Source organism: Molossus molossus, unplaced genomic scaffold (genome assembly GCF_014108415.1).
Source record: "Molossus molossus isolate mMolMol1 unplaced genomic scaffold, mMolMol1.p scaffold_m16_p_5, whole genome shotgun sequence".
In the NCBI taxonomy this organism is placed as follows: Eukaryota; Metazoa; Chordata; class Mammalia; order Chiroptera; family Molossidae; genus Molossus; species Molossus molossus.
The window spans coordinates 114,718,217-114,728,745 of record NW_023425388.1 but is presented as its reverse complement, the minus strand read 5'-3'; the positions used below and the strand labels follow the sequence as shown (position 1 = coordinate 114,728,745).

At 45.3% G+C, this 10,529-nt stretch overlaps 1 long non-coding RNA gene across 1 annotated transcript; it reads left to right on the top strand.

Annotated features, from left to right (window-relative positions):
• Nucleotides 1-1,752: 1,752 nt before the first annotated feature.
• On the top strand, nt 1,753-9,957 carry LOC118617576. Its single transcript, XR_004956836.1, has 3 exons — nt 1,753-2,171; nt 7,987-8,298; nt 9,828-9,957. It is a non-coding gene; the product is annotated as an uncharacterized LOC118617576 (long non-coding RNA).
• Nucleotides 9,958-10,529: the final 572 nt, after the last annotated feature.

Below are 10,529 nucleotides of genomic sequence, written 5' to 3'. Positions count from 1 at the left end.
TCATTCAACAAATATTTTTTTGCTTTTTTTTTTTTTTTTTTAATCCTCACCCGAGGATATTTTTCCATTTTTTGTACAGATAGAGTGGGAGGGAGAGAGAGGAAGGGGGAGAGAGAGAAACATCAACGTGAAAGGGACACATTGAGTGGCTGCCACCCGCACGACCAACCAGGCCCGGGGACAAACTGCAACCGAAGTACGTGCCCTTAGCGGGAACCGAACCGGGTCTCTCCAGACCGCAGGCCGACGCTCTAACCGCTGAGCCAAAGTGGTCAGGGCATTTTTTTGCTTTTTAATCCTATACCAATCTCCTCCCCAATCTGGCAACCATAAAAATGTTCTCTGTATCTATGAGTTTGTTTCTGTTTTGTTTGTTTATTTTGTTTCTCAGATTTCACCTGTAAGTGTAGTCATATGGCATTTGTCTTGTCTGACTCACTTCACTTACCATCATAACCTCTAGGTCTATCCATGTTGTCACAAGTGGTAAGATTTCATGCTTTTTGATGGCCAAGTAATATTCTCTCTCTATAAAAATATCTCCCACCTCTTTTTTATCCATTTGTCTATTGATGGACACTTAGGTTGCTTTCATATCTTGGCTACTGTAAATCATGTTGCAATGAACATATGAATAAATATGTCTTTTCAAAGTAGTGTTGGGGTTTCTTCAGACAAACACATGGAAATGGAATTGCTGGGTCCTTCTTTGTCTCTTGTTACATATAGCCTTTGTTTTAAAGTCTATTTTGTCTGGTGTAAGTATTGCTACCCCAGCTTTTTTGTTTGTTTGTTTTTATTTTCATGAAATATCTTTCTTCATCCCTTTACTTCTAGTTTGTGTGTGTCTTTTGATCTTAAGGGAGTCTCTTGTAGACAGTATATGAAAGTGTCCTATTTTCTTATCCATTCAGTCACCCTATACTATTTGATTGGAGCATTCAATGTACTTACATTTAAAGTAATTATTGTCAATTTATTATTCATATTTTTATCTTTTCTTTTTAAAGAAATCCCTTAATATTTTTAATAATACTGGTTTGGTGATGATGCACTCCTTTAGCTTTTCTTGTCTGGGAAGCTCTTTATCTCTCCTTTGATGCCAAATGATAGCTTTGCTGGGTAGAGTAATTTTGATTGTAGGTATTTGCTTTGCATCACTTTGAATATTTCATGCCAATGAATCCCTTCTGGCCTGCAAAGTTTCTGTTGAGAAATCAGCTGACAATCTTATGGGAGCTCTTGCGTAAGTCACTAACTGCTTTTCTCTTGCTTACCCTTTGGCATTTTAATTATGACATGTCTGGGTGTGGGCCTGTTTGGGTTCATCTTGTTTGCTACTCTCTGTATTTCCTAAGCTTGTATGTCTGTTTCCTTTGCAGGGTTAAGACAGTTTTCCATAATTATTTATTCAAATAGTGTTTCAATTTTTTGCTCTCTCTCTTCTCTTTCTGGTACCCCTATGATGCAAATATTGGTATATTTGACATTGCCCCAAAGGCCCCTTAAACTATCCTTATCTTTGGGGTTCTTTTTTCTTTTTGCTCTTCTGAATGGGTGTTTTCTGCTTCTTTATCTTCCAAATTGCTGTTTTCATCATCTGCTTCATCTACTGTACTGTTGATTTCCTGTAATGTATTCTTATTTCAGATATTGTATTCTTCATTTCTGACTTGTTCTTTTTTATGTTTTCTATCTCCATTTTTATCTTCTTGTTGAAGTTCTTGCTGAGATCATTGAGCATCCTCATAACCAGTGCTTTGATCTCTGCATTTGGCAGATTGCTTGTCTTCGTTTTATTTAGTTTTTTCCTGGAGATTTTTCCTGTTATTTATTTGTGACATGTTTCTTTGTCTGCTCATTTTGGCTACCTCCCATGTTTGTTTCTATGTATTAGGAAGAGCGGTTAGGTCTCCTGATCTTGGTAAAGTGACCTTAAGTACTAGGTGTCCTATGAGGTCCAGTGGTGCAGTCTTTCTGGTCACCCGACTGGGTGCTCTAGGTGTGTCCTTTGTGTTGTGGTGTGTGCCCTCCTGTTGTAGTTGAGCCCTGATCGCTGTTGGCATGTCAGTGAGTGGGATGGATCCTCATTCTGATTAGTTGTGAGAACGGCCTGTGACGATCGTGGAGGAGCTGCTATGCGGGGCCTACGCCTGTGGAGCAGGATTCACGTGAGTGGGGCTCTGGTGCCAATTCTTCCTTTTGGGTGTAGCATTTGTGGGGGTGGTTGAGTGGTGCTCTGGTGTGGTCTGAAGCTGGCCAGTGGGCGTGTTGGTTCTAAAGCCTCTTGGGACGGGCTCTCATGCAGGCCAGAACCAGCCACTGCTTGTGCCTTGCCGACAGCTACTTGGCATGAGCCACAAAGCAACCTTCAGATGGTTGCTGCTTGTGCTGGGCTTGCACGTACCTGGGAGAAGCTAAGCTGCCTGCTGATGGGCTGCCGCTAGTTGTTAACTTGGGGCTGCTTAGCAACAGGTACAGGACACTCTAGAGACAAGATGATGCTTGTTTGTAGTTTGTGAGCCTTTGAGAGTGTTTAGAAAAGTTCAAAGCATGAAACAAGACAAGGCCATTTGTATGGAAAAGCCACTGGAAGGGGTTGGGGAGCGCTGGTAATTTGGGTTGGGTGAGGTCTCGGGGAATCCCCAGGGCAGGCAGGGTGGACAGTGCTAACCAGCTTGATGGGATTCAGGTATGGTGTCTGCAGAGGGAGGGCTCAGCCAAGGAACAGTGGCTTCTGCCAGCACTTGGTCTGAGAGAAAGCTGCCCTTCCAGCCCTTGTTCTTAAGCCAGATAATTCAGTGCCTCCCTGCATGTCCCTGACACCTGTTGAGTTGCTGCTCTAGTGCTGGACTTCAGAGTGGGTGAGTCCATGTGCGAATAAGTCCACGTGGGCCCTTTAAGAGAAATTCCTGGGACTCCCGCAGCCTCTGTCTCACTCAGCCACAGTCTCTGCTGGTTTCCACAGCTAGAAGTTATGGGGCCTTCTCTTCCTGGCACTGCGACCCTGCGCTGTGCAGCCTGGGGTGGGGCTGGGACCCCTTGCTTCTCAGGGAGGACCTCTGCAGCTAAGGTATCCCTCCTGATTTTTAACTGCCACCTGTGGGTTTGCAACCATCCTGTTCTGAGTGTCCACCCCTCCTATCAGTGTTAATGTGGCTTCTTCTTTATAGCCTTTGCTGTAGAACTTCTTCAGGTGGTTCTGAATGATGGTTGTTCGGTAGTTTGGTTGTAATTTTGATGTGGTCATGAACAAAGGTGAGCACAGTGCTTACTTACTCTGCCGTCTTGACCAGTAGCCTCCCCACTTTAGCCATTAAAAAAAATTTTTTTTCTTTATTGATTTTCCAGAGAGAGGAAGAGAGAGAGAGAGAAACATCGATGAGAGAGAACATCGATTGGTCGCATCCTCCACGCCCCCCACTGGGGATCGGGCCCACAACCTGGGCATGTGCCCTGACCAGGAATCAAACCGGTGACCTCTTGGTGCATGGGTCAGTGCTCAACCACTGAGCCACATTAGCCGTTGTTAAATGTACAGTTCGGAGGCATTCAATGCATTCACATTGTTTTGCAGCCGTCACTGCATCTCAGACTTGTTTCCATCTTTTCCAGCTGAAACTTTGTACCCATTAAGCACTAACTCCCAATCCCCCTCTTCTTCCTGACCCCTGTAACTACCATTCTACCCCCTGTCTCCATGCGTTTGCTCTCGGCACCTCCTATCACTGCATCAGAAATATTCGCGCATTGGGCTCAGGCTGCTTCCACTTAGCAGGATGTCTTCAGTGTTCATCCAGGTGGTAGCAAGTGTCAGAATTCCTTCCCTTCTAAGGAGCCCTTGGTTTTTATAGCAGCTAAAAGAACCGGGCTTCGTCAGAACATTTAGTTATCCGCGGACTAACTGCTTTCCTCGAGTGAACGGCAGTGTGCGGTGGAGGGTCCTGGCTCGGCAGTGTGCCCGTGAAGGACAGTGCCCGCCTCGGCAGGGCTGGCAGCGCTGATGCTTGCTCCGCTCCGCCAAGGTGCTCTCTGCTCAGGTCCTTCCCGCCGCGGGCTCCACCAACCTCCAACGTAGTACTAGCTGCTCCTTTGTTACCCCCCTCCCCCACCCAGGTTGTCCATCCCGACGTGTTCAGCCAGTCCTGCTACGCTGTTCTCCTTCAGTCTCTAATCTGTTGTTGATGAATAAATGTCCCGATCTCTCAGCTCTTGATGTTCAAAGTCAACTTTATGTCTGCTTTTGATAGTGAGGTCATTTTATTTTTTAAAAAAAGTTTTTCCTTTATTAATTTTTAGAGAGAGAGGAAGGGAGAGGGGGAGAGAGAGAGAAACATTGATGACAGAGAATATCGATTGGCCGCCTCCTGCACGCCCCCCACTGGGGATGGGCCCACAACCTGGGCATGTGCCCTGACCGGGAATCAAACTGGCGACTTCTTTGTGCAGGGTCGATGCCCAACCACTGAGCCGCACCATCTGGGCAGTGGTGAGTTTAACATTTCCATTCAGAATCTCATTTACTCTGTCTAGGTAAATGTCCTTTCTTCTCTATGGCAAATGAAAAAGCCAGGGAGCAATGAAGAATGATGTTGACAGCGATGGGGGTGCAAATGGGAAGTCAGCAAGAAAAGAGGCTGGTTTGATAGGTCTCCAAGGTCATCCTCCACACACCCTCCAGCCGGGCTGTTGGTAAGGAGGAAGAGAGGCCATTCTTCCTGCCAAGTGCTGAATGGGTTCTTCTCTGCTGATAACAGGCCTGGAGACACGCTCCCGACACAGGCCATCTCTGCACGAGAGTAGCCAGAATGGTACCGAGAGACAGGACCAAGATTCTGCTCCACACATCATTTGTTGTGTTCGATGCCATTCAACCTGATTCCCATCACTTTAGGCAGGAACAATATTTAAATGCTTGTTACAAAACACCTGTTGTTTAAAAAACAGCAGCAACATCAATATCAATATCAATATCAATATCAAAGCAAAGAAGTATTATAGATATTTCATTTTGTGCAAAGTAACTTCTAGCATCAAGGCAGTTTTTCAACTGCAAATTGAGTTCTATTAGGAGGTCATGAAATCAATTTAGAATGTCAATATTTAATTTTTTAAATGAAATAAAATAGAAAATATCGGAGTATATCACAATGACTAAGAATAAGCACTGTTTTATAGAATTTTGAGTTTAGTAAGGTGTATGCATGGTGTGTATTTTGTGGTGCACTTTTTACCAAGTAAAACATACTTCATATTGAGGGTCCCAGTGAGGGGAAGACGTTTGAGAAAATTGCCCTTGTTAACAGAATGTATTGATCGCAATATAGCCTGGTCCTGCCCTGTGCTGGTACATGCTGTTGAATACCCACCTAAAATGAGTTTGCTTTTGGAGTGGTTGACAATAAATAAACAGTAGGACTAGTTTTACACTTTCAAACATTCATTTGAACAGGAATTTATTTTTTCTCTTCAGAAAAAAGATCTAAGGAAGTTTTTAAACAGTTGAAGGTAGTGTAATAGAAAACACCCAACGCACACGCGCACGCGCATACACACACACACACACACACACACACTAATAAGTAATGAGTGATAAAAATGATCTAGAAAAAGCAGTGGACTTACAAAGTCAAAGAAAGCCAGGAATAAAGATAGTAGTATTCGATAAACGTATATACCCTAGGAAATGGTAGGGTAATGAGAAAGGAAAAAGTAACTCCTGACTTCCAGAAGAGATTTGATGTTTGCAGCTAGACGTCAAGATTATTACAGGCTGGTCTGATGCTCATAGTGTCATTTTGTTCTCCTCTTGTACAGAAACAATCTTATATAATAGCTACAGCAAATGAGGTCACTCTCTCTAACCCGGCCTGCTGAGTGTCGACCCTGCACCAAGAGGTCACAGGTTTGATTCCCGGTCAGGGCACATGCCCCGGTTGTGGGCCCGATCCCCAGTGGGGGGCATGCAAGAGGCAGCCAATCAATGTCTCTTATTGATGTTTCTATCTCTATCTCCCTCTCCCTTCCTCTCTCTAAAATTAATAAATAAAACAAAAAAAATTTTTTAATGAGGTCACGCCCTGGATGCTTTTGTTCAGTGGTTAGAATGTCAATTTATCGAATACTACTATCTTTATTCCTGGCTTTCTTTGACCTTGTAAGTCAAAGACATTGGCCCTCAAACCAGTGAGTCATAAATTCAATTCTGGCCAAGGGCATGTACCTCAGTTGTGGTTTGGCCCTGGCCCTGGTTGGGGTCGTGTGTGTGGGAGGCAACCAGTTGAAGTGTCCCTCTCACATGAATGTTTCTCTCCATTTCTCTTCCTCTCTCTCCCTCTCACTCTATCTGAAGATAAATAGAAAACTATCCTCAGATGGGGATTAATAAAAAATAAAAAAAATGAGGTCACTCTCAGACCATGATCAAGTGAGACAAAAACAAGGTCACTGTGCAACACAAAACATCAAATGTTCTCCTCCGTCCCTGAATGGGTGACTGTGACTTCTTCACCAATGACAACTTTAACCTCCCTCCAGTCTCTCCTCCCTAAAGAAAAGATCGATTGGGGTTTATAATCAGAGAATTTCCTCCACTTTCTTCCAAATTACTCAACCAAAGCCCAGGTCCTTTATGAGCTACTCCCTGCCACTCTTTTACTGAGATGCTCCGTGGTGCTCCCCTAGAGTGGGTTCCCCTTCATGGCAAGCCTTTGAAAACCCCACCTGCTCGACTACAGGTGTTCATGGTGACTTGGCCAAAGAACATTGCTCAACGCGGAGCCAGTGTTAGTCTGTCGTGCTGTGTCTTACATAGGACAATAAGGATGCCATCAGAAACATACCGTTCTACATTTCAGAGAGTGTGTACATGTGTTCATTTGTGGGGTGGGAGGGCAGTCGTGGAAACTTTATGGTGCTTTATTGTCAGTATCTTTCAGACTGAAAAGTAATAGTTACTGACAATTGAGTTCCTAGAGCATTTTTAATTGTGACAGTGTCGTTAGGTGTGTTTTTTTAAAGTACTTATCCTTTGGAGAGAGATACTGAAATCCACCCAGGAGAGAGAGAAAGTAAGTGGGGATGGGAATGGGAAAAGACTGGTTATGAACTGGTAACAATTAAAGCTGGGTTATGAGTATATCAAACTTTATCATTACATTTTATTTGCCTATAAAATTTTTTCATAACAAAAAGTAGGAATAAAAAGATCCCTGGAGTCCAGTTGCTTCTCTGTGTTTCTAGTTTGGGGATTCTCAAAGCGGAATGAGGCGGTGTCTAAATATGTTGGGAATCAGGGTAGTGGAATTCAGTCGAATTCCAGAGGTATGTGTGGGTGCGGAGGTGAGGCAGGACGGACCTTTGAAAGATGTTGTCCAAGGCGGGTCAGCGAGTTCAGGAAGAATTTAAACCTAATGAACTTGACAACTATAACATCCATCAGATAGAGTTGGGGGATAACCAGGTATGAGTCAGCTGGGAAGGAATTTGAGACTTGGGAACACAGCAAGAGGGTCTGGAATGTTAAGGAGGAGTTGAAACCCAGAGATATTTCTTCAGTAGAGCCCTGTGTGTGTGCCTGAGGTCATGTATGCTGCCGGGGAGGGGTTCTTAAAGGCCACTTCCTGATACCGCTTGAGTCACAGAATCCAACAATTTCACTTTTCTTAAGTTGGATGTCAAGATTTCTAAGGTCCGACAAAAATGAAACACAATGTTTTGGAAAATACATTTCTAAAATTTCTTTCCATTTTAATGGGGTTGACCTTCTTTCAGCCCTAAATAGTTTTGGAAGGAAGAAACTATTCATGTGTTCCCAGAATCCCATGGGGCACCTGGTATACACTAGGCACAGACCTATTCTCTAGGTAAAAGGTTTGACTATATAGGGCTTAGGGTCTTGTAAGAAAGATAAAAAATAATCCAACACTCATAAATATAAAGTTACAGATTAAGGTAAGAGCGATTAAAGCATGTGGTTTATTTTAGGTGGAAAAAGTAATTAACTGGAACTCACTGGAAGTCATGATTATTAGGAAAATGAGAAGGTGTATGGTGACATCAGGAGATGGACGTGAAGGACCACTGGAGTGACAGGTCAGAAGCCTTGGCTTCTCCTGAAGATAGAACGGTAAGCTGCAAAGGGACACGCTCACACGGAGAATGACGTCTGTAGGAAGCGTTCCTGGCGAGGCAGCTGTCTTAGCCCATAGGAGAAGGACATGATCTGATGCTTTCACGGAATTTACGCTTTATTGGAATCATTGTCAGTGGGGAGAACTCAGAGAGCGGAGGCGTGTGGTAAGTGGTGTTTCTTACATACTTGGATGAAAAACTGTCCGCTCAGGGAAAGTCATACAAGTTAATATCTTCTGTACATATCTACATGCAACTCATTTATTGTAGCCTTGGTGGTCGCTTGTCTCCAAAGATGCCCACCAGGAAATGACTCCGTCCCTTCGTGTGTCCGTGCTAGTCCACCGTTGCTAGGTGGCGTCGGTCCCTCTTCTTCCTTGAACCTGGGCTGGCCCGCAGTTGCTTCGTCATTGGAATATGGCAGAGGACACTCTGGGCGAATCTAGGCTCAGGCTTTAAGATCGCTGGCAGGTTCTGTTTCCTTTGCCGTGGAGCCTTGAGCCACCATGTAGGGAAGGTAGACCATTCCACGGGATAAACGTCCTGCGAGGAACGTGAGAACCAGGAAGCCAGTGGAGAACCGTCTTAGACGCCTCGCCCAGACAAGCCTTCAGAGGGCTCCGCTGCTACTTCCCCCGGAGCACGAGCAGAAGCCAGCTGGGCCAAATCAATAGCACATTGTTTTAGGAAACGATGTTGTGCAGTGCCTTGGGCAGTAGGTGACCAGAGCCATCTTTAACTCCCAGTACCCAAGTTATGCTCCACAAATGATTCTTGAGCCAAGTTTGAGTTGAACTGTGTTTTTCAGAGCGCCCCAGATCTCTCCGAAATCCCCTGTGGCTTTTAGTAAGGGACAATGGGGAAAATTAGCAAGATAGGTGAGTTGTCTTGAATGTTCCTATTGGACCTGTGTGTGAAATGACAGTGATCAGGAGAAGGCTCATTGGCCGAGGCTCTACTATGAGCCAGGAGCGATGCACTTGACATATGCTCTCTCTCTTCATTCTCAAAACACAGTAGTCCTTCAAAGGAGGTGATGCAATCATTCCCATTTTAGAGATGAGACAACTGAGGCCACGCAGTTGCTGAATGGCAGAGCCTCGTTGATGGTTCTTTTGATTTCAACGTCAGTCACCTAGCTTGGAACGGGTACCCCCACCTGGAGGAGATTTCACAGAAGTCACAGAGATGTTCTTAGGGTGCAGTGGCAGATTCTTAGAAATTGTCCCTCTGAGCCTGACCTGGCCCTCTGATGTTCACTTTTCTTTGCATGAGTGTGGGGAAGAGATGCTTGAGGGGGGAGGCATATGATATTGGCTGTTTGGAATTCACTTACGCTTCCTGGAATAACAGCCAGGTCTGCTCCTCCTTGCTGTTCTCAGACAGGCTCCTCGGTTATCCGCACCACTAGGTGGGAGCTGCCGGCGGCTCCAGCAGCTGCCAGAAACCCAGGACAGTCCCAGATCTTGGCAGAGGCCAAGAGAAACAGTTTTGCAGAATGGAGAGGGGAGAGGCCGGCAGAGAAGTAACCTGCTTCATTTCTTCAAACCTCCAACCTGGCAGGGTGCTGCGTTCCCTGAACACCACTCCCAAACCTCCGCAGTCTCCACCCTCCACCCCAAACTTCCCTTGGGGACCCGGGTGGAGTAGTCATTCCAGATGCCAAGCTCTGCTTTCATCCCTCTGCCCCTTAGGGTTAGATACGAAGAGCGAAGCTTTGCGATGCCATGGCTCCGACTTCTGCAAGCTCAGCATTCTTTAACCCAGAACTGGCTGTATCATCCTACTCCGGGGCTCGAACAAGGGCTGAGTGTCCGATCCACTTAAGACATATCTCCTTAAGAAGATTATTTTCTTTGCCCTGGCCGGTTTGGCTCAGCGGTTAGAGCCTCGACCTGCGATCCAGAGAGACCCGGGTGTGGTTTCCGCTAAGGGCACGTACCTCGGTTGCAGTTTGTCCCCGGCCCTGGTTGGTCGTGTGGGTGGCGGCCACTTGTTGTGTCCCTTTCACATTGATGTTTCTCTCTCTCTCTCTCTCTTCCTCTCTCTCCCTCCTGCTCTGTCTGAACAAAAAGTGAAAAAAATGTCCTCGGGTGAAGATAAAAAAAAAAAAAGATTATCTTCTTTTTCCATGGGCAGGTTGTCCTTTTCGAGGGCTTAGTCTCCTGTTTCCCGCTTTTAGGTGTGTTTTCTTTTTCTCTCCACAATTAGGTTCAGAAAAAACAAAACAAAACAAAACAGACAGAAAACTCTGCCCCACCCTCCGGAGTTGGGACTCTCCTTAGGGGAGTATGGGAAGGATGGACTCCGTGTCTGTCGGCTGGATCAAGGAACGTATGTAGGAAGAAGTAGAACCACCATCAGAAGGCTTACGTCCCCGCTGCAGCCCAGGAAGA